The sequence below is a fragment of the Podarcis cretensis genome (genome assembly GCF_951804945.1).
Source record: "Podarcis cretensis genome assembly, chromosome: 5".
Lineage (NCBI taxonomy): Eukaryota > Metazoa > Chordata > Lepidosauria > Squamata > Lacertidae > Podarcis > Podarcis cretensis.
The window spans coordinates 84,544,095-84,570,486 of NC_137174.1; the positions used below are offsets into that span (position 1 = coordinate 84,544,095).

The following is a 26,392-nucleotide window of genomic DNA, read 5'->3' on the forward strand; positions in this document are numbered from 1 at the left end:
GTGTAATCCTTTTTCGTCGAGGCGGTTTTCTCTCCACCACTCAAGTTTTGCCCAGGAGGAGAGAAGCGTCGGGGATCGACGGCGAGGAGAGAGCCAGGAAAAGCGAAGGCGCATCAGAGGAAAGAGCGCCGGGTGCGCGGCGCCCAAGCTGGGCATGGCGCCTCCGAGGCGAAAGCGCACCGCCTCGCTCCAGTAGGGCGCTGCTGCCGCCGCCGCTGCCTTAAGCTTCCCAGAGCAATCGCGTGGCTCCCTCCGAGACGCGGGAAAGGAGGGTTGGGCGAGCCGGATCCCGGGTACCGGATCTCTGGATCACGCATCTGGGCGCCTGGCTTCCTCCACCTCTCTCATCTGTCGGCGAGGAGGGGAAACTCTGCCCGGAGCCTCCTGGAGTCCTCTGGAGGTGGGACATCAGCCTTCAGCTCCTTGCTTTGCTCGCTTGTATCCTTCTCTTCTTGTCTGATGTATCGAGAGAGAGAGAGAGAGAGAGAGAGAGAGAGAGAGAGAGAGAGATGGTACTAGTGGGTGGATCTCTTGTGCGAGGCGCACAGGATAGAGCAGGTCATCTCCTCGTCCCAGCCTCAGGCAGAAAACAACATGGCTTTAAGGAGGAAGGGGAGAGGGAGAGATGCCTCTTTTAAACAGCTGTATTTGAAGAGGGGACCGGGGCGGGGTGGGGAAACCAAAGGAAGCCCGCAGTTTTTGGAGATCTGCTGCAGTTCAGTTGTATGGAGAAGTCAGAGTTCCTCAGGAATCAGAGTTGGGGAGATGGGCTGTTTTTCAGGTAAAACAGCTTCAGGGTTATGGTGGTCTGGGAATGGGAGGACGGAGAGGGCTTCCAGGAATGGGAGGGTGAAGCTCAGAGGCGTCCAAAAGGAGTCACCTGCAGCACACCACAAGTGCCACTTGATGATGATCAGGAATAAAAAATGCACACCCTGGTGACGATGAGAAAATGGGAACCTTCATTTATCTGTGTTGCATAGGGTGTGCCTTGCACCAACTCACTCTGCTCTTGCTCTCTACACTGGCCACCAGCAGCTCTCCACTTTTCCAAGCAAAGCTTTCCCCTCCTCCCCCCTGCTGAGATAAACCAGAGATTGAACTTCTGAAGGGCCCAATTGGGGGGGGGGGACCCAATGAGATAGTTTAAGGCAGGGAGATGTGACTTCCTCCTCCAGGATGATGATGATAATTTATTATTTATACCCCACCCATCTGGCTGGGTTTCCCCAGCCACTCTAGGCGGCTTCCAACAGAATATTAAACTACAATAGTCTATTAAACATTAAATACAATACATAATTTAAATACATTAAATACAATAGTCTATTAAACATAAAAGCTTCCCTAAACAAGGTTTAGCAACTTGGATTTCCTTGCCACCCACCCCAACTTCAGGGAAACTGGAGGTCCTCTGGATGTTGATGGACTCCAGCGCCAATCATCTCTGAGGGTGGCCCAGGGCTAGTGAGAGTTGGGAGTCCAACACAATTTAGAAAGTTCTAGGTTCCTCATCTGTGAACTAGAGATCCCCTACTGCACAGGCTTTCATAGCCCCTGGAACACCTCTACTTGAAACATTTCTTCTTTTTCTCCTGGTGCTGTAGGACATCCTTAGCGAACATCAGGAGATGCCTAACGAGTCCATCTAAATTACAGTGTGCAGCTCCTCAGGGTTTGAGACAGGGCCCTTTCCCAGTCAGACTTGGAGATGCCAGGGATTGAGCCTGGGACGTTCTGCATGCTAGGCATGTACTGTCCATCCTTGGCATGCAAGGCATGTGCTCTCCATCTGAGGTGCAGCCCATCCTTGTTGGCAGAATGAACTGGCTCTGATTCCTCTCTTCAAAAGCATAGAATGAATTCTTGGCTTCCCCCATCATTTTAGAACCCACCCCATTCTCTTGACTGTAATGTAACTATTTTTTGCTTTAGAATTGTTGCAACCTATCTTGGGAATTCATGATGAAGCTTGGGTGATGAATCTAAATCAATGGTGTGGGTGGGGTGGTGATAATAGTAACAATAACATAACGCTCAGCAGAATCTTTCACCTTGATCCAAGTTCAAGTTTATGTGCATTCAGTTCTTGGCTGAACAGTATCCACATTTTTGGGCTGTACTCTACCTTGGGCTGTGTCCAGATATCAGCTTGCTGAGATAGTACTGAGGCGAAGCTGGAAATGATTGTGTGTGTGTGTGTGGTCCTCTTTTGCAACTATGCCACCAGTTCTGATCCCTGTTCTGCTGAACCAGCACTCCTGATACCTAATACCTGAAAGAAAGAAACAGGTTTATCTCTGGAAGCACCAGAACAGTGTGTTTTCCCCCACCCTTTGAATCATATTCCTTTGGAGGCAATGGTATTCCCATTTGTTATGCATTGCAATCACAAAATGGCACAGTCTGAAGCTAACACAGAGGTGGTTATTACAGAATGTTTAGTGCAGGGTAGATATTTGGTCCTGATTAGTAACATGATCGTTGTTGTTGTTTTGTTTTAACAGGAGCCATCTTTTGAATTGAGCTAGGTCTGAAGATATTGGTCATACTCACTAGCTTAGAACAGCATGGGCTGTTTGTAGTGCCATGGTCATTGTTGTGGGCTATGATTGTGGAGACTTGGGTTCAAATCCCTACTCAGCCCTGAAGTTCAATGGATTAACCTTGGACAAGTTGCTGTTGCTTAGCTTGGCCTACCTTGAATTTTATTGAGAGATGATAGATTACAGATAGATGATAGGTAGATAAAATTGTAGAGTTGGAAGGGACCCTGAGGATCATCTAATCAAACTCCCTGCAATGCAGGAATATGCAGTTTTCCCATATAGGGATTGAACTTGCAACCTTGGCATTATCAGCACCATGCTCTAACCAACTGAGCTGTCCACGACGAGGTGGGTGATGATGAAAGAATCATGTATGCTATATTGAGCTCCTTGGAGGAATGTGGAAATAAATAAGCAAGCAAACTCTCTTATATAAGAGAAGAGTTTCTATATACATTGCATTTTAAATCTCTCTCCCTATATATCAGTTTATTATGACATTTATATCCTACCTTACCTGTAAGGAGCTCCAGGTAATAAACACTGCCCTCCCTGTTTTATCCTCACAACATCCCTGCGAGGCTGAGAGAGCAATTGGCCCAAGGTCACTTGGTGAGCTTCATGGTCAAGTGAGAACTGGACCCCTGGTCTGCCAGGTCCCGATCTGACACTCTGACCACTGTGGCACACTGATTGCCATTTGCCTTCATTATCACCTGAGGTCGTGAGGGGAGATCTCTGAGTGAATCTCTTGTGGCTCATCCTGAGGGATGGTGAAGAGAAGGACCTGTGTGATTTGGAAGAAACCAGCTCAGATGCATAGCAAGGATGGAGGTCTTTGCATTGAGGGACTATGCTCAGAGCCCAGCAAGAAGTTTGGGAGCCAGGTAGATCCTGAGACCATCAGTTGACTGTCCCAAACATATAGAGCTGCTGTCTATTCCTTGAACCTACATGCTACACTCGCAAGAAGGAAATCCCTGACAGAGGTAAACATAGAACTGAATCTTCCCCTGGTGTACTGCATTACTAACCGTCACCCCATCCCTCTGAGAGTATTTTGTTCCTTATATAATCTCATCAAAAATATTCATGATAAAACAATTGATCCTTGACTATATGAAATAAAATGGTGTGGGGTTTTTTGTGACATTAGGAAACAAAACACACAACTCTAGCATGTATGTCCTTTAGGGTCCTACTGACCTTGAAATATATATTTATTATTATTGATGATGGTGCTGCTAACATAGAATCATGACTGCCGCTACTTCTTTTTAAAAATAATCTATGCTGTGCTGCCTTTCCAGCCCGTTCATCCATCTATCTGTTGCTGATGTTTAAAAACTATTGATTGCTTTATGGCCACTATTTTTATATTGCTATCAGTTGCCACGAGCCTCAGCAGAGAGAGGGCAGGTTATGAATCTGAATAAATGCCTTGTCTTTCCAGGAAATAAAAGAATACTGACATGGTAAAAATTAGATTAGCAGGAAACCATAATTATCAGCAGATCTCCCTGAGTTGCAACTGGAAATAGTAACCCTCTTTTGGCAACCTCGCCTCTTAATTATGGTGTTCAGGTGACCCTGCCCAGCCTTCTAAAAGGATCACCTTTGGGCACCCTTTTGCACGAACCAGATAAGGGATCTGGCCTGGGAAGTGCCCCTTTTCTGAGAGCATTATTAGAGCATTGCATTTCCACCATTAGCCTCACTGCAGTCCTCCTTAATGCAGTCGTTTAATGCTCCATTCAATCTGCTCTGTAAAAGCAACTCGTTGCCTTTCCTAACAGGTCCTCCCCTGACACTTCTTTGGGGAAGATCACCAGGAGAGAGGGAGAGAGGAGTGGGAAGCTCACCACCAAGCAATGGAGAAGATAAAGCAGCTGAAGGGAGGAAGGAACTATGCCAGGGATGAATCTAGGGGCATGAACAAGGTTGGGGCATTTGCTGACAGAAGACTGCCTCACCGGTGCTGTTGCTATTAATGCAGGCAGGCTCCACAAGAAGCCCAGTGGCAATGCAATATAGTTCACAAGGTGCATGTCCCACTTCTTGATGTTCTTATTTATTCTTTCTCCAAGGTTCTCAAGGTGTGGTGTCCATGGTTCTCATTTAACCCCCTTCTTGTGAGGTACATGAGGCTGAGAGGCAGTAGCTGACCAAGGTCACCCGGTGAGCTTCATGGCTGGGTAAAGATTGTAATTGTGATATTTAGGTCCTTGTCCAGCACTCTAGCCACTGCACCATGCTGCTGGATCAGATCAAAGGTTTATTCAGTTTAGCATCCATCTTCCCACCAGCCAACCTGAGGCCTCCAGGAAGCCCACGGGGCATGAAAGCAATAGGCTTTTCCTACTGTTAATCCTCTACAACTGGTGCTGAGTGGGATACTGCCAATGAACTTGGTGGTTAATGACTGGTAGTCATTGAGAGATCCTTCCTTCATGAAGTTGTCTAATCCTCCTTTAAAAGGTATTGAATTATAATGGCTTTCTCTACCAGCCTAGCCCCTGGGTCCACCTGCCTCTCCCAAACCAGCATTCTCATGGCTTCTACAGGGCAAATGTTTAGATGAATCAGTGCTGGTTTATGTCATTCAACCATGGATCCTGAAAACTTAAGAAGAGTCCTGTGGGTTCAAGGCCATCTGCAATGGTGGCCAAAACTGTGGAAACCTTTTGAGAAAAGTGTATTTCTGAGGTTTGATGGCTCATAACACCACTTTTTAATAGTAATACCATAAAGTTATATAACTATGGAAAGATAATTTAATGAAGAATGTAATGCAACAAAGTTTGTTCAATTATCTGTATTCTATAAAAAGTTATAGTAAAATAACCAGAAAAGGGAAGCACAACTTGCTTAGGTTGATATACTGTAGCTTTCCTTCATTTGAACGTAGCCAATGAGCATGAGTGTTTAGAGAACGCATCAGGTGCTATGAGCCACCAAACCTCAGAAATAAACTTTCCCCAAAAGGTTTCCACAGTTTTGGCCACTAGTGTATTCTAGCATCCCATATATCACAGCAGCCAACGAGGTGCCAACGGTGACTGTGAATTCAGACAAACCAATGTTTCTCAACAATATTTATCACAGGTTCCCATAGCTTGTCTAGCAGGAAAGTTAAAGAATATAAGAAAAGTTCTATTGAACTAGGTCAAAGGCCAGTCTAGTCCAGCAATTCGTCTCCCATGGTGGCCTGGCAGAGAAGACTACAAGCAGACGAATAGTACTTTCCTTGTTGTGATTTCCAGCAATTGATATTCAAAGGTATACTACCTCTCATGCTGAGTTTTCATGCATCCAGTTTGTCTAGTAGCAATTAACAGCCCTGTTCTCCTCCACAATATTTCTTTATCTTGATTTTCTCCTTCTTTAAGACTTATTTAACCCTGGGCCTCCTGGATATTGTTGAATTAGAATCCCCTCATCACCAGCCAGCTTAGCCAGTAGCAAGGAATGATGGGAGTTGTATTCTACCAATTTCCCCAGGTTGAAGAAAAATGCTCTACACCAGCGGTTCTCAACCTGTGGGTCCCCAGATGTTGTTGGACTACAACTCCCATCATCCCTGAGCTCTGGCCTTGCTAGCTAGGGATGATGGGAGTTGTAGTTCAACAATAGCTGGGGACCCACAGGTTGAGAAAGGCTGCTCTACACCATTGGGAAATGATGGACTATCGTGATGGCATGACATGAGACAAGTTCTTCTAGATGTTTAAGAGATAGGAGTGCAAAACTTGATACAGCCACAGAGGCCATCACCCATTCACCAACTCAGCTAATTTGGTCCTGACTCTCTAATTTGCAAGAACACAGTAGGCCTCTGACCTAGATGTCCTGTCCTCTGACACCAGATATATAGAGGCAGCTTGTAGTTCTTTATTAGAGAGGAACTGGTACTCTGCACATGAGTACTCTGCACACCAGACACTCTCTAGTCATCGTCGTATTACTGTAGATGATCTTTGCATTCAAAATGATTCCACGGCAGACCCTCTTATCCATTCCAGCACTATCTCTCATCAAAAGCAAAGAGAAAACATAGTGAGGTACAACTGTGTTGTCAGATCAGTTCATTGTGTCGAAAGGTGAGCTCAGAAAGAGCCAGAAAAGTCTCTGTTTGGGAAGAAGCAAGCTTCATGCACCCAATGCAGCATTTCAAGGTCTATTTGCATTTCTAATAATACCCACAGCACAAGCATGAGTATGTAGCTTCGCAGGCACGTTCTGTGTGGAGAGAACAGAGTGGGTTCCGTTCAGTGGTGAGATGAGATTCATCTGAGCAGGGGAGCATGTGGCAGTTCCAAGTGGGAGGGTGAAAGATGAGAGAATTGTGAAGCTGATTCATTTGGCGAAGTACAAAGAATTTGGGGGAGCTGCCAGAGGCAACTGGGGCTTTGAGGGCTGGGGCTTTGAGGGCACTGTTGACCCAACAGGTATGGAGGTCACACCAATTCCCTTATGTAGTGTGGAATGAGTCATTTCCAAGGTGGTTAGCAGATTCCGGGTTTATTCCAGATTTCCGTTCAGCAGTTTGAAAAAGTGACTGCATCCTCAACCTGAGGCTTTGTTCCCCTGAAAACAATCCATTGTTCAAATGAAAATCTTGTCACAAGTTGGCTTTGGGGGGAATTTTGGGGTGCTGAGCCATCCTGTATCAGTGTGTAACCGCTATTCAGGTTCTGACCCAACAGGGCTCTTCTTAGCTTCTAATCTAACAGTAATGATGATGATGATGATGATGATAACAATAATAATATCCAGCATACAGGATTACCAATGCAAACGTTGAGGGAACATTGACATTCCAACTTTTGAATAATGCATGTGGCAGCAAAACAATCAGAATAGCAGAGTTCTCAGGCTTTGTACTGTGGTACCTCTGGTTATGTACTTAATTTGTTCCGGAGGTCCGTTCTTAACCTGAAACTGTTCTTAACCTGAGACACCACTTTAGTTAATGGGGCCTCCCACTGCTGCCACGCCGCCGCTGCACGATTTCTGTTCTCATCCTGAAGCAAAGTTCTTAACCCGAGGTACTATTTCTGGGTTAGTGGAGTCTGTAACCTGAAGCGTATGTAACCCGAGGTACCACTGTATTTCAGAAATGTGCATTTTGAATAATCAGAAGAATAAGAGAAGGATGAATGAGTGAGGCCCACTTCTAAGGTTCACAGGCAGTTGAATATATGCTTAGAGAGTAGGGCGGAAGAAAGTTCACTGTGCAGATTGTCAGTTAAAGGCATAACTTAGAGGTAGTACCACATAATGGCAAAGCTCTCCAGGAGTTAAATGGGGACAGAAGCAGTCGCTAGATGAAAACCTCCAGTGGTTTTCATAGGGCATTAATCATGTGATAATGCCTTGGAGTCAGTAGTGACCTGAGCTAGCTTCAAACTACTGAGTAAGAGGTGAAAGGCTTCAAATCTAATTACCAGTCTACTGAGCCATTCATATTTTCTATAGAATATACCACTCATCATCACCATCTTCATTATTGCTACTTTATTTGATAAATATGTTTAAAACCAGGGTAGTGTGTCTTTCAATCTATTTCTCATTCTTACTTTAGGGAAGCAATGGTTTCAAAGATGCTATTAGCCATGGTTTGTGAGGATCACAAGGATTGACAAGGGACCCCAAAGTCCATCCGTCCCCATACTGCCAGCTCTTTGGTTCACAAAGCACAGAAAGGAACCACAGCATAAATAGAATCTGGATAAACAGCCAATCAGATCTGGAAGGTAATTCTGTCCCTATCCCAACAATGGAAGTCAGTCAACCTCTGTCCCCATAGCTCAGTTGTAGAACATAGCTGGTGCTACTAGGGTTGCCATATTTCAAGAGGTCAAAATCTGGACACAATTTAGGGCAATCGCCTGATATCCCACTGCTTACACCACAGCCACAGTCCGGATCACCCGTGCCCATGCCTGAACCAGACCCTGGGATGCCAACACCACAGCCAGAGCCTGAACCAGAGCCCAGTTCAACCATGCTAGAGTTTGGGCTGCCGTTACCATCGCCAGAGCCCAGGTTGCCCATGCCAGAGCCAGAGTCCAAACCAGAGCTACCTGTGCATTTACCGGCATATATATATATATATATATATATATATATATATATATATCTCCAAAATCCAGGACACTTGCTTTAAAATTCTCCCCAGATGGGCATGTAGGACTCCAAAAGAGGACGTGCCTGGGAATTCCCGGATGTATGGCAACCCTTTGCAGCTAGAACCAAGGTCCCAGGATGAATCTCAAGGGAAAGGACTTTAGGCAACAAAGACAGGAAAGAGCCCTGCCTATGGACAGCCATTGCAGATCTAGTTGGCTACATGGACTCTGCAGATCACATTGCCCCAGTGCAGACTGAACTGGGTGAATCAGGAGAAAAATGGAATATGCTCACTGGCTCCATGCCTTTCCGCATTGCAGGGTCTACATGCAATCATGCAGACAGAGCCTTGGTGCCCATTTTGAGCTGGATGTGCAAAACAACGGCAGAGCCAGTGGGTGCAATACTGCTTGCCCATCCTTTACCCACTAGTAATACCCAAACGGTTCTAGCATTAGCCAGCTTCAAGTCTTTGTGTGAAAAACTGTTTGTAGGAGGGGCGGGGAACCTCTGTCCTTCAAGTTATAGTTGGACTCCCGACTCCCATCAGCCCCAGGCAACATGGCCAATGGGAACTGCAGTCCAACCAGCAGCAGACGGTGCAGTGGTGGGGGTGGCACTCTCCTCCCAACAACTGAGTCGCTGTTGCTTACTGGGAAGAAGAAGGAGAAGGGTGAGGTGGTGCAAATGGCTGGCACAGAGCAAATAGACTGGCAGAGCCAATCTGATGCCCCTGCTGGATTGTTTGCACCACACCGACCTGCCTGCTGCCCCCCTCTCTCCTTCCCAATAAGCAGCAGTAGCTCAGCTGTTAGAAGGTCAGGTGAGCATCAGTGCTCCACCACAACATCTACTCCTGAGTGCAACAAGATCTGGCAAGCAGCAGGTCTCCCATCGATTGCCTGTGGGGACTTCCCAAGGTAAAGGGTATTGGCCCAAGTTCATACATCACAGCTTCTTGTCACTTGAGTTTAATTCATATGTTGCTACTGTTTGTTTCTGAAGGGAGAGCAGGAATGACACCTTCCATTTCACAGGAGTAATGCACACAAGGGTCAGAATGAGAATTTATAGTAGATCATGAATCCAGCACCCCAGAAATATTAGGCTGGGATCCAGCCTACCACCTGCTGTCAACTCTAGTAAAAGGATGGAGCTACAGGATAACCAGCCAGAGCAGCAGAGAAGTGTCTTGAACAGTTAATAAGAAATTGCACAATGCACGTCTATAAAATTCCAGGTCATGCTCCTTCTCTTCCCATGTTTTCCCGCCTTGCTCCTATTCCATGCCATGGACCAACCTCCCCATTACCCTAAGGTTACCAGATTTTTTTCAATGAATCCGGGGACACTTTTCAACTTCCTATTAAATGGATGGATTTTGTCAAGGGACTGATTTGTAAATCCGGGGACTGTCCCAGGGAAACAGGGACGTCTGGTAACTTTACCTTACCCCATTGCAAGGATCTTCATCCACTTGGTAGGAGGAGTTGGGTCTGCCCAAGAGCATCTATCATGGAGTACCCAGGTGGCACACTGAGTTTTCAAACTGGTACTGAACCTCCATTGGGGATGCTGGTGTAGGAACTAATCAAACAATCCAGGCCCGTGGGTTTTTTTTAACCTTAGGGCCTCAAAAGTTGTGCTATAGCTCCCATCCTCCCCAGCCAGCTTGGCCTATGCCCAGGGATGATAAAAGATGTAGGTCAACATCATCTGGGGAGGTCATCAAGGTTGACGAATACTGATCCAGGGTACCTCCTGGCCAAACGGAAGCAGCTTTTCAATAGCAGCTCTGGTCCAGCAGTAAGGTGTGAACTGGCCTAGTTCCTTATGTGCCCACAGGGAATGCAGTTGGCGAACTTACACATTGCTTGAAAATTGTGCTCTTAGCATCACATATGAAACCATTGCCTTGAATGTCACGTTTCTGAAGAGGGGCTGTTTCTGTCAGCTTTATCCTCATTTCCCTCTATCTTTTCATCAAGCTTCACCTCACTGAGGCCTTGCGCTGGACTTCCCTGCAGTGTGCTTTATTGTGCCACCATGCATAACTCAAAGCTCTTTTTCTGCTCCGCATAGTCTTAACGCCGCAGGAATTCATTAAAATTCTCTTCCCCCGATCTGGGTCAATCCCTTTGCCTGACAGGTGATCATCTCTTAATGCTCCACAAATGCTCACCTAGACATTATCCTGAAGGCATTTCTTTTTTGTCCAGGTCATTCTCTCATGGCCTGATCCTTCAAGCTGCAGTGCTGGCACATCAGGGTGAATCTGCACGGCTGGGTCTCCTGCTTCCAGTCTGAGAGAAGGAGCCTTAAGCAAGATACAGCACACAGCCTAGTAGAATCCTGGGTTAACGCAGCATCTTGGACTGCAGGTATAGGATAACCAATATTATGTCCATCAGTGATGTCCATTGTGAGCTGTCGCATATGCAAAGATCAGAGGTTCTGTAAATGTCAATCTGATTCTCAAAAGAAAGCCCAATGTCAGTGAGGCCTAGAGCATTTTGGCTGGCCACAGTGCAATGTCACGGTCTGTGGTGGTTGCCTTGACACTGTGGGTCAGCCAAGAAGCAATGTATCTTGTCTCCTGATCCAAACCACTGATATGTGCCATTTTTACTCAAAGTTAAAAAGGGGGGGGGGGGAGCAATCTAATGGTACAAGTTCAGTGGCAAGCAAGGAGCAAAATCTAGTCCTGGAGGTCTTACAAAACAAAGAAGTCTGGCCCAGGAGTAAGGATCAAGGTTCAGGGGTGTGAGATTAGAAGAGTTCCAAGACTGCTCAGGAGCTGTGATGTTGTTCCAACAAGTTACCATGCTTACCCACCCAACCTTTAAGCAGAGGTGGAGAATTTCCAGTTATTTTCAAGAACCCCTGTCCCAGTGGGAATTCCTGGCCTGCAGGTGGATGCTGTGTCTAGTGGATTGAATCTCTTGATGTGCCACCTCTCCCTGGAAGACAGCACTGGATCCTCCTTGCTGTCTGGATCCTCCTCTGGGAGAAGAAGCATCCTCAGGGTTCCCTGCTTGGGAAACTGAAGGGATGGGGCTTCACCAAAAGGGCTTGGTTCCGTAATATCCATCCATCCATCCTTCCTCCTCCTCCTCCTCCTCCTCCTCCTCCTCCTCCTCCTCCAGTTCCTTCCACTCCTGGTCAGAATCAAGAGTGGTCAGAGGAAACAGTGATGCCACATGGCATGATGTAGCACAGAACTGAGCACATGATGAGTCACTACCCCTTCACCATGCCTTTTGCATTCTGTCTTGTGTTCTCAGGATGCATTCAGACAACCAGGCTTCCCCCGCTCCATACTGCATATGGGGCATGTTGAATATTAAAACTTCCAAATTCCAAAAATGAGGGGTGCTAAAAAAGTTGTAATGTGACTTGGGAATTCAAAATATATATTGGTCAAATTAATATAGTTAAGTTTTGCTTGGTAAGTAAAACATGTGTAAAATTGCATAGAAATCGTGTCAAAATGATTGCCAAGTACTTACTATTATTGTTAAGAATGATCTGACATATTCAGAAGGTAAATTAAAATTCTTTGGTTTTCCAGGAACAGTTTATGTGCTTTTTAATCAAACGTAGACTTACCAACCTAATTGTTGTTCAGTCACTAAAATAATGATAGCAGATTTGAATTCTTTATACCCCAAAACATATTTTTAAGACCCTTCACTGAATAAATTTGCAAAAAGTAATGTTCACCCTCTAAAATTACTAAATTACCCCAGTCACACTACATCTTACTGGGAATGCATGAAAGTCTGGTTTTGCAGAGAAAAGCTCACAGCTGCTTTGCTTTTCCCTGATCTTTTTTACTCCCATACTATGCTAAGGTAAACAAAAAATTGGTTTTGCTAGTTTTGTTATGTGAATGGTGCCATGGACCCGCTGGGTGGGTTACACAGACTCACTAGGGTCTGCGGACCACCAATTGGGAACCATTGTTCTAAACAATTGCTTACACAGATACAGTGGTGCCCCGCAAGACGAACACCTCGCAAGACGGAAAACCTGCTAGACGAAAGGGTTTTCCGTTTTGGAGGCGCTTTGCAAAACGAATTTCCCTATGGGCTTGCTTCGCAAGACGAAAATGTCTTGCGAGTTCCTGCGGGTTTTTTTCCTCCCCCCCTTTTTTCTAAGCCACTAAGCTGCTTATCAGCTGATCCGATAAGCCGCTAAGCCGCTAAAAGCCGCTAAGCCGCTAATAGCGCTAATTCGCTAAGCCGTCAATGGGCTTGCTTCGCAAGACGAAAAAACCGCTAGACGAAGAGACTCGCGGAACGGATTAATTTCGTCTTGCAAGGCACGACTGTAGTGATTTGCCTATTTTGGAAATATATAAAGAAAAAAGTCAAAGAGGGGGGGTCTCAGGAATGTATCTGGCCCCTTGGACTGTACTCAGGCCCCAGGTGCTCTTTAGCCACACCCCTCATGTCACACCCTTCACCAGCCCAGCTTTGCACACTGCTTTTCCCCAGACTGAAATGCATTCTTGAACTCTGGTAATACCTCTTGGTTGCCTGGACAGAGGATAGAGGGGCATGTGTGAGTGCGTGTGGAAACTAGTTTTGTATACAAAATTGACATTCATTGCTTTGCCCACTTTTTGCCTCTGGCCCTGCCCAGATGTGGCTGCCAGAAGTTGTCCAGATGGGAACTCTAGTTGAGTTTTCCTCAACGCAAGAACCACACACACACACAAAACATAGGGTGTGTTATTTGGGTCAGTCAGTAAGTGCAGACGAAGAATGCTGAAGGAGAAACTCTCAAAGGAGCTAATTCTTCTGTGAGAAGGGTGTGTTGGGAACTCAGTGTTGATTTTCATGGAAGAAGCTGCTGTTCCGTTCTGATAATGCCTTCTCTGTCACCCAATGAGTCTACTCACATGAATCAGTTGCTACTCACATGAATCAGTTATTTCTGAACAGCTGACTCAAGGAATGTTTGAACTTGCTTCTCAGATGGCAACAGTATTGACATTTGCCTGCTTCAAAAAACAATTTCTGACTTGCCAACGGCAAACACAGTGACCAGTATCTTATGTCTGGTCTTATGCCTTATGTTATACTTGCCATAAGGATTAATTTGACCCTGAGTGTCTCTTCTGTCATGTTATGTTTATGGATTGAATTTTTCCCTGAAACACTAGCCCTATCATTACTTACTTGGATACATACATCTGTGCCCGTTTGCTTCAAGGAGACCCACTTCCATTGTTCTACATATTGTCTCTCAGTCCCGAGGAAAAAAATCTGTTACAAACATAAATCTGTTGGTTGGGTGTCCCGTCCCCGCCCCCCACTTCTTTTTCTTCCATTAGCTCATTTATCACATGGAACAGGTTTTAAATTTATCCAAAATGCTCCCACGAGTAACATTCTCTCAGAATCTGACTCACTGTGTTCCAGCTGAAACAGACCCAGCTCAGAAAGCAGCAAAGATGGCTTCATTGCCACCAGTTCAACACACACAAAAGTAAATGGGCAACATTTGGGCCTATGGAGAAAAGGTGGGAGCTTTCAAGCAAAGCAAGGAACAGCTACCTGGCCCCTGTGGTGATACCAGGAGGAAGGGCCCTACCATTAGGCAGAAGGAGGGAGCTGGTTTTGGGTGACCTGATAGGGGTAGCAAATTGTTGTTGTTTAATTTATTAATACCATAGTATTATTATTTACTTCCAGAGTGAGGCACCTGTGGGATTTTCTTTCTTAGGTGCCAAAACACCTCGGACATCTTAGTGTACAAAGGTAGCTATGCAAACACGTGCTAACCCATTTTGGGGGGTAATCTAGCATCATGGCACAAGAAAAGTATCAAATTCTATCTGTCTGACATTAACCTAGAAGTAACTGCAAGGGTGGCTGAGTTTTTGTCAATAGTATCTCTTAGAGTGGTGAATGGCACTATTTAGCGGGAAGAAACTCCAATGAAAATCCTCATTATTACATATTTTACATGGCTGTTTTTGTATATATTTTAAAGTTTTATATATGGATGTTTTATGATGGCCTATATTCATAATGCCTAATAAAGCTTTGGCGAAGTAAGTATCTTTGTGTACAAAACACCTTGTTTTGGGGGAGAGGGACCTCCATTTGCTATTCTGCCTCAGGCAGCAAAGCTTCATGGGCATAAAAAACAACAGCTAAAGCAAATGTGTGGATACAACACATTTTGGACGGTGGGGTGGAGGGAACAAGACTCAGCGAACCTCAAAATACTGATATAAGAGATTTCCAAACTGTAAGATAAACACAGTATATTTTAGATTTTTTTTTACTGTAGTTGCTCTATTTTAAAGGTAAAGATAAAGGGACCCCTGACCATTATGTCCAGTTGTGGCCGACTCTGGGGTTGCAGCGCTCATCTCGCTTTATTGGCCAAGGGAGCCGGCATACAGCTTCCGGGTCATGTGGCCAGCATGACTAAGCCGCTTCTGGCGAACCAGAGCAGCGCACAGAAGCACCGTTTACCTTCCCGCCGGAGCGGTACTTATTTATCTTCTTGCACTTTGACGTGCTTTCGAACTGCTAGGTTGGCAGGAGCAGGGACTGAGCAATGGGAGCTCACCCCGTCACGGGGATTCGAACTGCCAACCTTCTGATCGGCAAGTCCTAGGCTCTGTGGTTTAACCCACAGCACCACCCGCGTCTCTTGCTCTATTTTAAAATGCCACAATTTCAATAGAAATGTTATCACCACAGGATCTCTTCTTGCCCCTGTGATTTTTGGAAGAAAAGGAAACTGACATTGGCATTCATGCTTAGTTCATAGGCCCATATAAGTGTTTATAATGCAGGGAAAGTAGCTTCTTCACTGGCCTGCTTGTTGCCATCCTTGGTCCTCACCAACCTTCTGATAGTCTTCTACCCTTATCCTGGCAGGCTCCTAGCTGGAACTGCCGAGTACCATCCTTAAGTCACCAGGCTCCCATCTCCAAAATTATTGGAACAACCACGTTGAAGCTAAGCAGGTCTAGGTCTGGTCATTGTGTGGATTGGAGCCTGCCTGGAAATCCCACGATTTTCTTCATGAAAGGAAGTTAGGATAAGGAAGAGGAAGACATAAGTAAAGAAAGTCAAGCCAGCCTTGGGCACTGAATGTGGTTTGATGTAGAGATGCTCTGTACTCTTGCTACAGGCAACCAGCCTACATTTTCATTCTTTTCTATTGGGACACCTTAAATACCAGATTAGGGACACGGGTGGCACTGTGGGTTAAACCACAGAGCCTAGGACTTGCCGATCAGAACGTCGGTGGTTCGAATCCCCGCAACGGGGTGAGCTCCTGTTGCTCGGTCCCTGCTCCTGCCAACCTAGCAGTTTGAAAGCACGTCAAGTGCATGTAGATAAATAGGTACCGCTCCAGCGGGAAGGTAAATGGTGTTTCCGTGTGCTTCAGAAGAGGCTTAGTCATGCCGGCCATGTGACCCAGAAGCTGTACGCCGGCTCCCTCGGCCAATAAAGTGAGAGTCGGTCATGACTGGACCTAATGGTCAGGGGTCCCTTTACCTTTTTAAGTACCAGATTACAACACTTCTGTCCACCCTGGGCCATCACATTTCTTTATTCATACGGTTCAAGTATATCCTGCATTTGGTCCTTGTGTGAACATCTCATTGACCTTTATTAGGGTGGTACATTGCCATGGCTATGCAGGCACAACTCTTTTTGATGGGAAAATGAGTTTTGTGTGTGGATCAAAGGCAGAAATAATTCCCTCAGGGAATGATCAGGCATCTTCCCATCAGAGCTGCAGAAATTATCAACTTCCTCTGTTACAGGGCACAAATTTAGTCTCCCGTTGATGTTATCCTTCACAGACATTACTGAAGCTGGCTTGCAGTGTTCAGCATTGGCCTCAAAGATACAACCTCTTTTTAATGCCTTTAAGGAGTCCCCCCCCACACACATATAGCACGGGAAGCTCTTGAGCCCAGTTCAAAAACTGAAAGGAGCTTTTCCTCTAGCTAAATCCTTTCCCCTTTGTCCCCCCCCCCCACTGTCTCTATTGTTTCAGTGTGACTAAAATCCATGCTCTAACTGCCTTCATTAAAGGGTGTTAAAAGAGGTAACGAGTTTGGCCTCAGTGGGCTCATGGCTGTGCCCTCTTCTTGAATTCAAGGGCACACACATGAGCTCTCTGCAGCCAAATGAGTTATTCCTTTTAATGCCCTTTAATGATTTTATGATTGATTAGAAGCACACATATCATTTTGATGTAATACTGTTGTACTCCCAGCCATCAAGGTAGCTGAAGGGCAGTGAATCGCCCACCACTAATACACACACACACACACACACACACACACACATACACACCTCTGCTCCCACACACCCGTTGTGCAGGCCTCGGTGTGAAGTGGGCATCCTTTTCCGCAAGAACTAAAGGCACAAATTTCACAATTTTCTGGGTGAGAAAATGATCTCTGGAAAAGTCACTAAAAAACAACAACAGATCATGAAAAAAAAATACAACCACATACGAAGCTACCTGTATTGTTGGAGCTGGTTTAGAAAACACACACAAACACACACTCATATTTCCTTTTCCAGGAACAGAGTTTGGCTGTCCCTTCACTTGAGTTACTGCTGGAAATCTTCCCATACCCAACAGTGAAAGTTAATTGCCTGGCGGACCTCAAACAGAAACTTACCAAAAGTGAACAATTCAAAGGATGGGGAATTTGGATAAGGTAAGTTCTAAACCTCATCCAAAGAGCAACCTGGATGTTTGCTCAGGATTCCCGACAAATTCAGCAGCCCTCACTTCCAGTACTTAATCCTACACAATCATAGCAGGTCCCATTCACACACAAGAGGGAGATATCATCAGAAGTACAAAATGTATTTTTAGACAGAAAACAAAAAAAGAGCATTATAACTCCAACAATGCACAAGGAATCTTGGACTAGTCAGAGGCAGATTTAGGGGAGTGCAACTGGTTTGGTCACACTGGGTGTGGAGCCTGGGGATGCTGTGGAGATGCCACAACTATGATTTAAGAAGGAGTGCGAGTGTCAAGGGGGTGCTGAATTTTGGCAACACATAGGGTGGCAGTGAAATTGGAGACCCCACAGTCCACTACTAGAAGAAGAAGAGGAAGAAGAGTTTGGATTTGATATCCCGCCTTTCACTCCCTTTAAGGAGTCTCAAAGCGGCTAACATTCTCCTTTCCCTTCCTCCCCCACAACAAACACTCTGTGAGGTGAGTGGGGCTGAGAGACTTCAAAGACGTGTGACTGGCCCAAGGTCACCCAGCAGCTGCATGTGGAGGAGCGGAGACTCGAACCTGGTTCCCCAGATTACGAGACTACCGCTCTTAACCACTACACCACACTGGCTCTCTAGATTAGTCCCTGCCCCAACTCCTCAGGGGATAAGGAAGAGATACTCACACCATGCTGTCAAATATATGTAGCTTCCTCACAACTTTCTTTCAGTAACTTGTTTTTTAAAAAAAGAAAAAATACAAACAAATGCAAAATATATTGTTCCCCAGAAACTATCACCCAAAGCAGCCCACTTTGTGTCAGGATCACCTATGTATACATTTCCATGTGCCGAAGAGTGTTGATCATTGCAAAGCAATATTTAGCCTTTAAGAGAGATTGATCCCCAATAAATTAATCAAACTGTCCTCAATCCCTTCTTCTTTTCATTTCCCCTAATTGGGTTTCTTGCTGTCTAAGTAATCAATTAGGCCCTGTGTTTATTCACCCTCAACAATTATTCTCTCTGCATTAGGGATTGAAATAAACACACTCCTCTAATTTCTCTTTACAAAGCGAGCATTTCCACAGAGGTCAGTCAAAGCTAGTCGTTAATCAGTCTTTCAGTAAACACACTCATGTCATTCAAATAATAATGATCCATAAAAGAAACTGGAACCAGTCCAAGCATACCTCTTCACACCACAACATTAGACATCTTAACAGCTTACTTAACAACAGTTGTTGCTAACGAGTTCCAATGTATTAATATATAAACACAGCAGCATATTGTATTATAAAATTTTTAATAATCTCCACATTTCGCAAACACTTGTGATGTATTAAATATTAGAACTTCTAAAAGAATAGTGTTGATTTTATGATCAGAAACTAAGGCAGTGTGCAGACGGAGAAACTACGTGAGTGACTGACGTGCTCTCTCCTCCTGGTTTTGAGTCTGAAAACCACAACTTTCATTCATTTGTGACTTATATCCCACTTTCTCCCACGAGCTCAACTTTTACCTTTGCAACAACCCTGTGAGGTAGGTCTGGCTGAGAGACAGTGACTGCCTGAGATGACCCAAAGAGCTTCATGGCTGAGTGGGGATTCAAACTCTGGTCTCCCAGGTCCTAGTTTGACACCCTAACCCCTACACTGCAGCATGTAATGAAGGAGATGGGTGGCTTTGGGTCATGGTGGGCAGACAGTAGATTGCTATCCTCTGCTGAAAGAAAGCTGGGTGGGAACCCCAAATGTATTTTCGTGTGAAAGGACGGTGAGCTCGGTTCTGAAATGGAAAATAAATAAATTCTTGAGCTAAGATAAGGTGTCCTGTTCCTTTATTCGAAGTGTATTATCTTAGCAAGCGCTGCATCATCGCTAGGGTGTGGGACATAAATGAGGAATGAAATAATAAAATAATATGTGCCCCTTGGCACAAGCTGATGGTCTGTCCCAGGGCAGAACATGCAGCATCAACTGTATATGCACCCAAAAGACAGATGGGAGAACCTGTGACCCTTCCGATGCAGTTGGACCCCATCTCCCAGCACAGCCAGCCAGCATGGCCTGTAGACAAGGATGATGGGAGTTGTAGTCCAACAAATTCTAGAGACCTGCAGCTGTCCCATCCCTGACTTGAAGTGTGCAGTTTGTTTGAAAACAGTTGGAGTGGAGAAATTGTTTTATATGTGGATGTGCAGATTGTGTAGCACCTGAGGAGTGAATTTGGTCCTCCAAGTGTCTTTGTCCAGCCCTTGAACCTCTCCAAGGGACACCACATATCCTTTGCCCACACCCTCCTTGAATGCTTTTACCTGGTAGTTTTGTGTTTGCTAGTGTGGAGAAGTGTGTGTGTTGAAACCTCCAACTGTGTGGCTGGAATATTGCTTGATGTAAGAGTCACATCCCTTGTTCTGCCCATTTTTGCCTGGCCCCACCCACCATTTGCAAAGTGGCCCCTGGAAAGTGGCCCGCGAGGAAATGTGGCCCTCGTCTGAGGCACAAAACCGAATATTCAACCTTTACCATTGAACCATCAGCATATGCTGGCTTGCCCAAAGTGTATTAGGCGATGAACTGACAAACTCTTTCTGAGCCTGCTCCATGAGTTTCGCACAAAGGAGGTTTAAAGTATTATCCGATTGAAATTGGAGCACCCATTTTGTACATGTTTTAAGCAAGTTGGAAGGCAGTGCAGAATGAAGCGCGCTGGAGTGTGCTTGATAAAACGAACAAAGGATTGTTTTATTTCCTGGTTTTCATTTGCAGTTAAAAACAGCCTTGTGATGTTTTGAGTTTCTTTTCAGTTTCACCCAGATTGTTTGGATGCATGTAAAGAAGTGGAGGAGCGCATCAAAACAGATCGGCGCAAAACAATGCAGTCCCGTTTTCATAGCAATAATTAATGTTTTATCTCATGCAGTTTTACGAATTATCCCTATAAAGCACATTTAGGGAAAGCAGCTTACAGAGCTTTGAGGGCACATTAATCCAGGAGACTTTTCATTGAAATACAGAAAAAAACCACAAAGTCATATCATGGTAAACCTAATCGAAGCAGATTTGTAACAATACAACCGCAAACTTCAAGTATCTCAAACATACTAAGTTGATTTGGAATGATGGATTTGCCGTCACAGAAACAGAACTGTTGGCAAATTATCTGCCTTCTCTCTGTCGTCTCAAAGCTGAGGGTTTCTAAAACAATTGGTGCGGGAGGAGAACTATAGAGTCATTGCCAGCAGTCCTTCTTTTCCTAAGGGTTCATTCATATAAACATTTATCATGGATTAATACAATCTTAAAACTCATGTTAAACTCTAGATTGAGATAATACCAAGGGCCAACTGGGAGGAAAGCAAAAATTAATGATCTTCTTTTAGGCCTGCATGACCTCCAAAGGACCTATCAACCTTTCTGCTCTTATCTTAAATCCTCTTTGACTGATCACCTTGACCAGAATCCCATTGCCCTAGAACAGCTTTCCTCAATGTGGTACTCTCCCGATTATTTTGGACTACAACTCCCATGTTGCCTGACACCCTGTGCAAGCTGGTGGGACGTGTAGTTTTCAAGGGCACTATGTTGGGGGAAGGCTGCTTTAGAACACAGCAACCTTGAACATATCTGTTCTGTTCTTCTCTCTAAAAATTGATTGGTTGTGTTTGACAAGGAAATCCTCTCATCCTACAGTTACCTGCCGATGTAGACAGATACAGCTCATGAATTTAACTCTGATTAAACTGATAGGGCTTATAGATAGAACATATAGATAGAGTTTACACTGTTCAGGCTTCTTTATATAGCAAAGCCACGACTTTGTTACTTCATATTTGAGAGCGTCCTTCCAGACTGATGGGTTGTTGTTTTTTTGCAAGTGTATTCTACAACATGTCATTGGCACAGGTAAAAGGTAAAAAAGGTAAAGGACCCCTGGACAGTTAAGTCCAGTCAAAGGCGACTATGGGATTGTGGCGCTCATCTTGCTTTCAGGCCAAAGGAGCTGGCGTTTGTCCACAGACAGCTTTCCGGGTCATGTGGCCAGCATGACTTAACTGCTTCTAGCACAACAGAACACCTTGATGGAAACCAGAGCGCACGGAAATGCTGTTTACCTTCCCGCCGCAGTGGTACCTATTTATCTACTTGCACTGGTGTGCTTTTGAACTGCTAGGTTGGCAGGAGCTGCGACAGAGCAACAGGAGCTCACCCCATTGAACGGATTCAAACTGCCAACCTTCAGATCAGGAAGCTCAAGAGGCCCAGTGGTTTAGACCACAGCGCCACCATGCATTAGTCGTGGGTTCATACTGGACCAAGCACCCATCATTCTGCTGCATTAGTTGTTCTGCAATGTCACTCTCTCTGGAGCAGCACTTTTGCCCAATAGCACAAGAAATGGGAAGCACTACACCACTCCAGAACATTTGTGGTATAAATACTTCCATGATTTCAGCAGGCAATTATGAACATGCAGTTGGATGAACAATGTCCCAGGGCGTGTTTGTTATATGCATTTAAGGTAAAGCTTCCTGTAAGTAGAGATATAGGGACGTACATTTATTTTGCAATGAATAGCAGAATGAAGTGGGGCCCATTTGGTTTATTCCCCTCTAATTTATGATTAAGAAAGAAGCATTGGATACAAAAGGAAACTGGTAGAGCAGACACTGGCAGTCAATCCTGGCAGCTGACATTTATTTCCCCCCAGAATGCTCCAGTGTAGTGTCATTCCAGGGCATTTGGGGAAAGGAATGACACCCAAGAAAAATATTGCACCCCACAGGTAAGCTGATCTTTGAGGTGACCACCAGTTCTTCCATCAAAATAAAGTCCCAAGGCAATGCTGTGCTTCACATGCAAAAAGCAAAAATGGGAAAAACAAAATGGCAGCCACCATTGGGGATCGGAGAGATGATGATGATGATGATGATGATGATTGTCACATTTAAAGGCAAAACTACCAAATTCACTCTTTCCAATACAATGCACAAATTGCAATACAAACATCCTTTTAAAAAACCACACTTCTCCAAAATATAAAGCATTTCTCAAGTCAAGTAATGTGTATAAAAATGCATATACAATGTAATTATGCATAAAATGCATATTTTTTGGTGAAACCAGCATAGGAAAATTGCATAGTGTTAGGGAAGGTTGCCTTTCCAAACCAAAAAAGGAATATTTGGGAAACCCATGTTAAAATATCTATCAATTTTCACGAGGATTTTTTTCCCCCAAAGATACTGAGACTGGTAACAGTGGTAACAGTGGTAACAGTGGTAACGCTTACATTTGTGTGCAGACCCCCACAGAGAAGATCAGAACATAGGGAAGGAAGAAGTGTGATTTCATAACATTCAAGACACACTAATTTAGCTCAGCTGAAATTTGCTCCTCGATGCAAAAAATCTTTGTTTCCCAAATATTTACCAATTAAACATCTTTGTGAGGGCCTCCAGCAGAGATCTGTGATGAGGTACAGAGCTGCTGAATGCACTCAGTTACACCATGCACACTACAGAATCTGCTTTGCATGGGTTGATTTTTAATCTAAACTGAGAACTCAAGCTTCCCACCCACTGAAGAAGCTGATGAATCTCATATTCTGTCATAATAACTGGCCTTGGTTTCATTTTCTGCAGAGGCCTGCAGGTTCCCCCAGATGGCGCTTTCATGTCCTATTCTCTCAGTGCAGAGATTGGCCGGCAACCAGGAAAAGGTTACAGCTAGCAGAGGAATTCATGCTTTTGAGGATCAAAGAAGGCTGTTCCCAACAAAGTGGCAGTGACAGCAGCCGCTCAGAATGACTCACATTTTTTCTCACTTTTGAAAAGAGGATTGCAGCCAAGGGAACAGCTAGATGATTGGCCTGCACCCCAACGAGAGAAGGTTATTGCTGTTTTCTTCCGCTCATCTGCATCTGATTCCAGGAACTTTTCCTAGCCTTACATAATATTGTCCCCCCACCTCTGCAAGAACATTTTGCTAGTACAGTGATACCTCGGGTTACATACACTTCAGGTTACAGACTCCGCTAACCCAGAAATAGTGCTTCAGGTTAAGAACTTTGCTTCAGGATGAGAACAGAAATCGTGCTCTGGTGGTGCGGCGGCAGCAGGAGGCCCCATTAGCTAAAGTGGTGCTTCAGGTTAAGAACAGTTTCAGGTTAAGAACGGACCTCCGGAACGAATTAAGTACTTAACCTGAGGTACCACTGTACAGGCAGGAGAGGAGCTGTGTGATATACAGTATGAAGCATAGAATCGTAGAACTGTAGACTTGGGAGGGATCTTGTGAGCCATCTAGTCCAACCCCCTGCAGTGCAGGAATCTCAACACATGGCTCCACTTCCAGTTTGAAACCCTATGGGATCCTGCTTAGCTTTGCAAATGTGCTAGCAGTTTTATAGCTATACAACAGGTGAGAGGGAAGAAAAACTGTGTTTCAGGACACACTTCTAGTGGGGCAGAGCCTTCCCAAATGCCCTTCCCTCTTTAGGAACTGTATTAAGAAATAGCACTGTCGGTGCCTAGTTGTTGTTGTTGTTGTTTAGTCATTTAGTCGTGTCCGACTCTTCATGACCCCATGGACCAGAGAACACCAGGCACTTCTGTCTTCCACTGCCTCCCGCAGTTTGGTCAGACTCATGTTCGTAGCTTCGAGAACACTGTCCAACCATCTCGTCCTCTCTCGTCCCCTTCTCCTTGTGCCCTCCATCTTTCCCAACATCAGGGTCTTTTCCAGGGAGTCTTCTCTTCTCATGAGGTGGCCAAAGTATTGGAGTCTCAGCTTCAGAATGTGTCCTTCCAGTGAGAACTCAGGGCTGATTTCCTTCAGAATGGAAAGGTTTGATCTTCTTGCAGCCCATGGTACTCTCAAGAGTCTCCTCCAGCACCATAATTCAAAGGCATCAATTCTTCAGTGATCAGCCTTCTTTATGGTCCAGCTCTCACTTCCATACATCACTAGTTGCCTAGTTAGTTTTTTCAATAGAACAGACTATTAAGGAATGCATAAATCAGGAGTAGAGGGGGGACCTGTGACCCTTAAGATGCTGCTGAGGTGCTCCTGTTGTACCTTGTCCACACTTCTGCTTCTCCCGCCGCTTCCCCCTGAGTAAACCTGCTCTTTACCACTGAATCAGAGCAAACGGCAATCAGGTTTCCTGTGGGTTTTGACGTTTGCTCTGACTCAGCAGTAAAGAGCAGGTTTTCCTGGGGAAAGTAGTTGGGAAAATGGAAAAACCACTCAGACCCAGAAAGAATGGACATGTGGAAAATTGCTCAGACCCATTCTTCCTAGCTGCATACCCTCCAACAACTCTCTGATAAAAATACAGATCTTCTATCTAGCAGTAGTGGTAGTAGTTATTTTACTATTTATACCCTGCCCATCTGACTGGGTTACCCCAGCTACTCTGGGCAGCTTCCAACTTATATAAAAACATAATAAAACATTAAGCATTAAAAAATTGCTATACAGGACTGCCTTCAGATGTCTTCTAAAGGTTGTATAGATACTTATCTCCTTGACTCAGGGGTCGCATAACTCCATACACTCCAACATTTATCCAACGAAAATAGGGACGTCCTACCATACCATGCAACATTTTTTCGATGAAACTAGGGGCGTCCTACGGAAAAACGGGACATTCCGGTATCAAATCAGAAACTGGGTTGGCTTCTGTAAATCCAGGACTGTCCCTGGAAAATAGGGACATTTGGAGGGTCTGTAGGTGCGGGAAAAGCAAAGTGTGGGTGAGCCCGGATGGTAGTAGCAGTCCAACAACTTCTTGAACTTCCCTACCCCAGGTGTAAATCTCAAAGTCAGAGATAAGGTTCCCTTCTCTGCTAGTTTGATCATACTTTCAATAAAGTTTGGACAAGGTGACCTATGGAGTCTCTTTCAACTGTTCAGATCCCACCAGGTTCCTGGGAGCTGTTAATATGAGCTCAGACAATATTTTGCGCCCCGTTTTCAAGCTTCCAGTACATGTGAAACTCTCACACAATTTATATTTACTGCTGTGTAAATGCACTCTACATGGGGCTACCTTTGAAGGTGAGCCGGAAACTACAACTAATCCAGAATGCAGCAGCAAGACTGGGACTGGGGGTGGCTGCCAAGACCACATAACACCGGTCCTGAAAGACCTGCATTGGCTCCCAGTACATTTCTGGGCACAATTCAAAGTGTTGGTGCTGACCTTTAAAGCCCTAAACAGCCTCAGCCCAGTATACCTGAAGGAGCATCTCCACCCCCATCGTTCTGCCTGGACACTGAGGTCCAGCTCTGAGTGCCTTCTGGTGGTTCCCTCACTGCAAGAAGCGAAGTTACAGGGAACCAGGAAGAGGGCCTTCTCGCCCTGTGGAATGCACTCCCACCAGGTGGGAAATAAACAGCTAATTGACTTTTAGAAGACATCTGAAGGCAGCCCTGTTTAGGGAAGCTTTTAATATTTGATGAATTATTGTGTTTTAATATTTTGCTGGAAGCTGCCCAGAGTGGCTGGGGAAACCCAGCCAGATGGGCAGGGTATAAATATTTATTATTATTATTAGTAGTAGTAGTAGTAGTAGTAGTAGTAGTAGATTAAGCCTGTTGCACTAGCGGAAACCAATGCAGTGATGCCCACTACTACAATGGGACTTCCCCGCTCTCCTCCCCTTGTGCACTCCTGTGACCTCCCTAAATCTGTTCCCTCCCCTCAAAATCTCAGTGGGGGTGGCAGGGCCAGATCGTTCCATCAGGCAAGCAGTAACAGTTGCACTGGAGGGACAATCTCTTTGGCACTACATTCAATGCAGCCCTGTACATTCAGGGTGGCATATGCAATATAAACATAATACCACCTGATAGGAAAGCATTTTCAAACTGTTCCCACGTCTTTAGTGGTGCAAATAATTGATTCGTGGAGGCACTTCATTCAGCACCTCAGGATTATTTGGCCATTGCTAATATGCTAAAAAAC

The 26,392-nt window shown here is 45.0% G+C and overlaps 2 long non-coding RNA genes across 2 annotated transcripts in view; one reads left to right on the forward strand and one right to left on the reverse strand.

Annotated features, from left to right (window-relative positions):
- Positions 1 to 26,392, reverse strand: part of LOC307217268 — a 129,025-nt gene that overhangs the window by 52,142 nt on the left and 50,491 nt on the right. The gene's annotated exons all lie outside the window — the stretch shown is intronic.
- On the forward strand, positions 282 to 24,673 carry LOC307217225. Its single transcript, XR_013839456.1, has 4 exons — positions 282 to 400; positions 17,258 to 17,397; positions 23,064 to 23,953; positions 24,399 to 24,673. It is a non-coding gene; the product is annotated as an uncharacterized lncRNA (long non-coding RNA).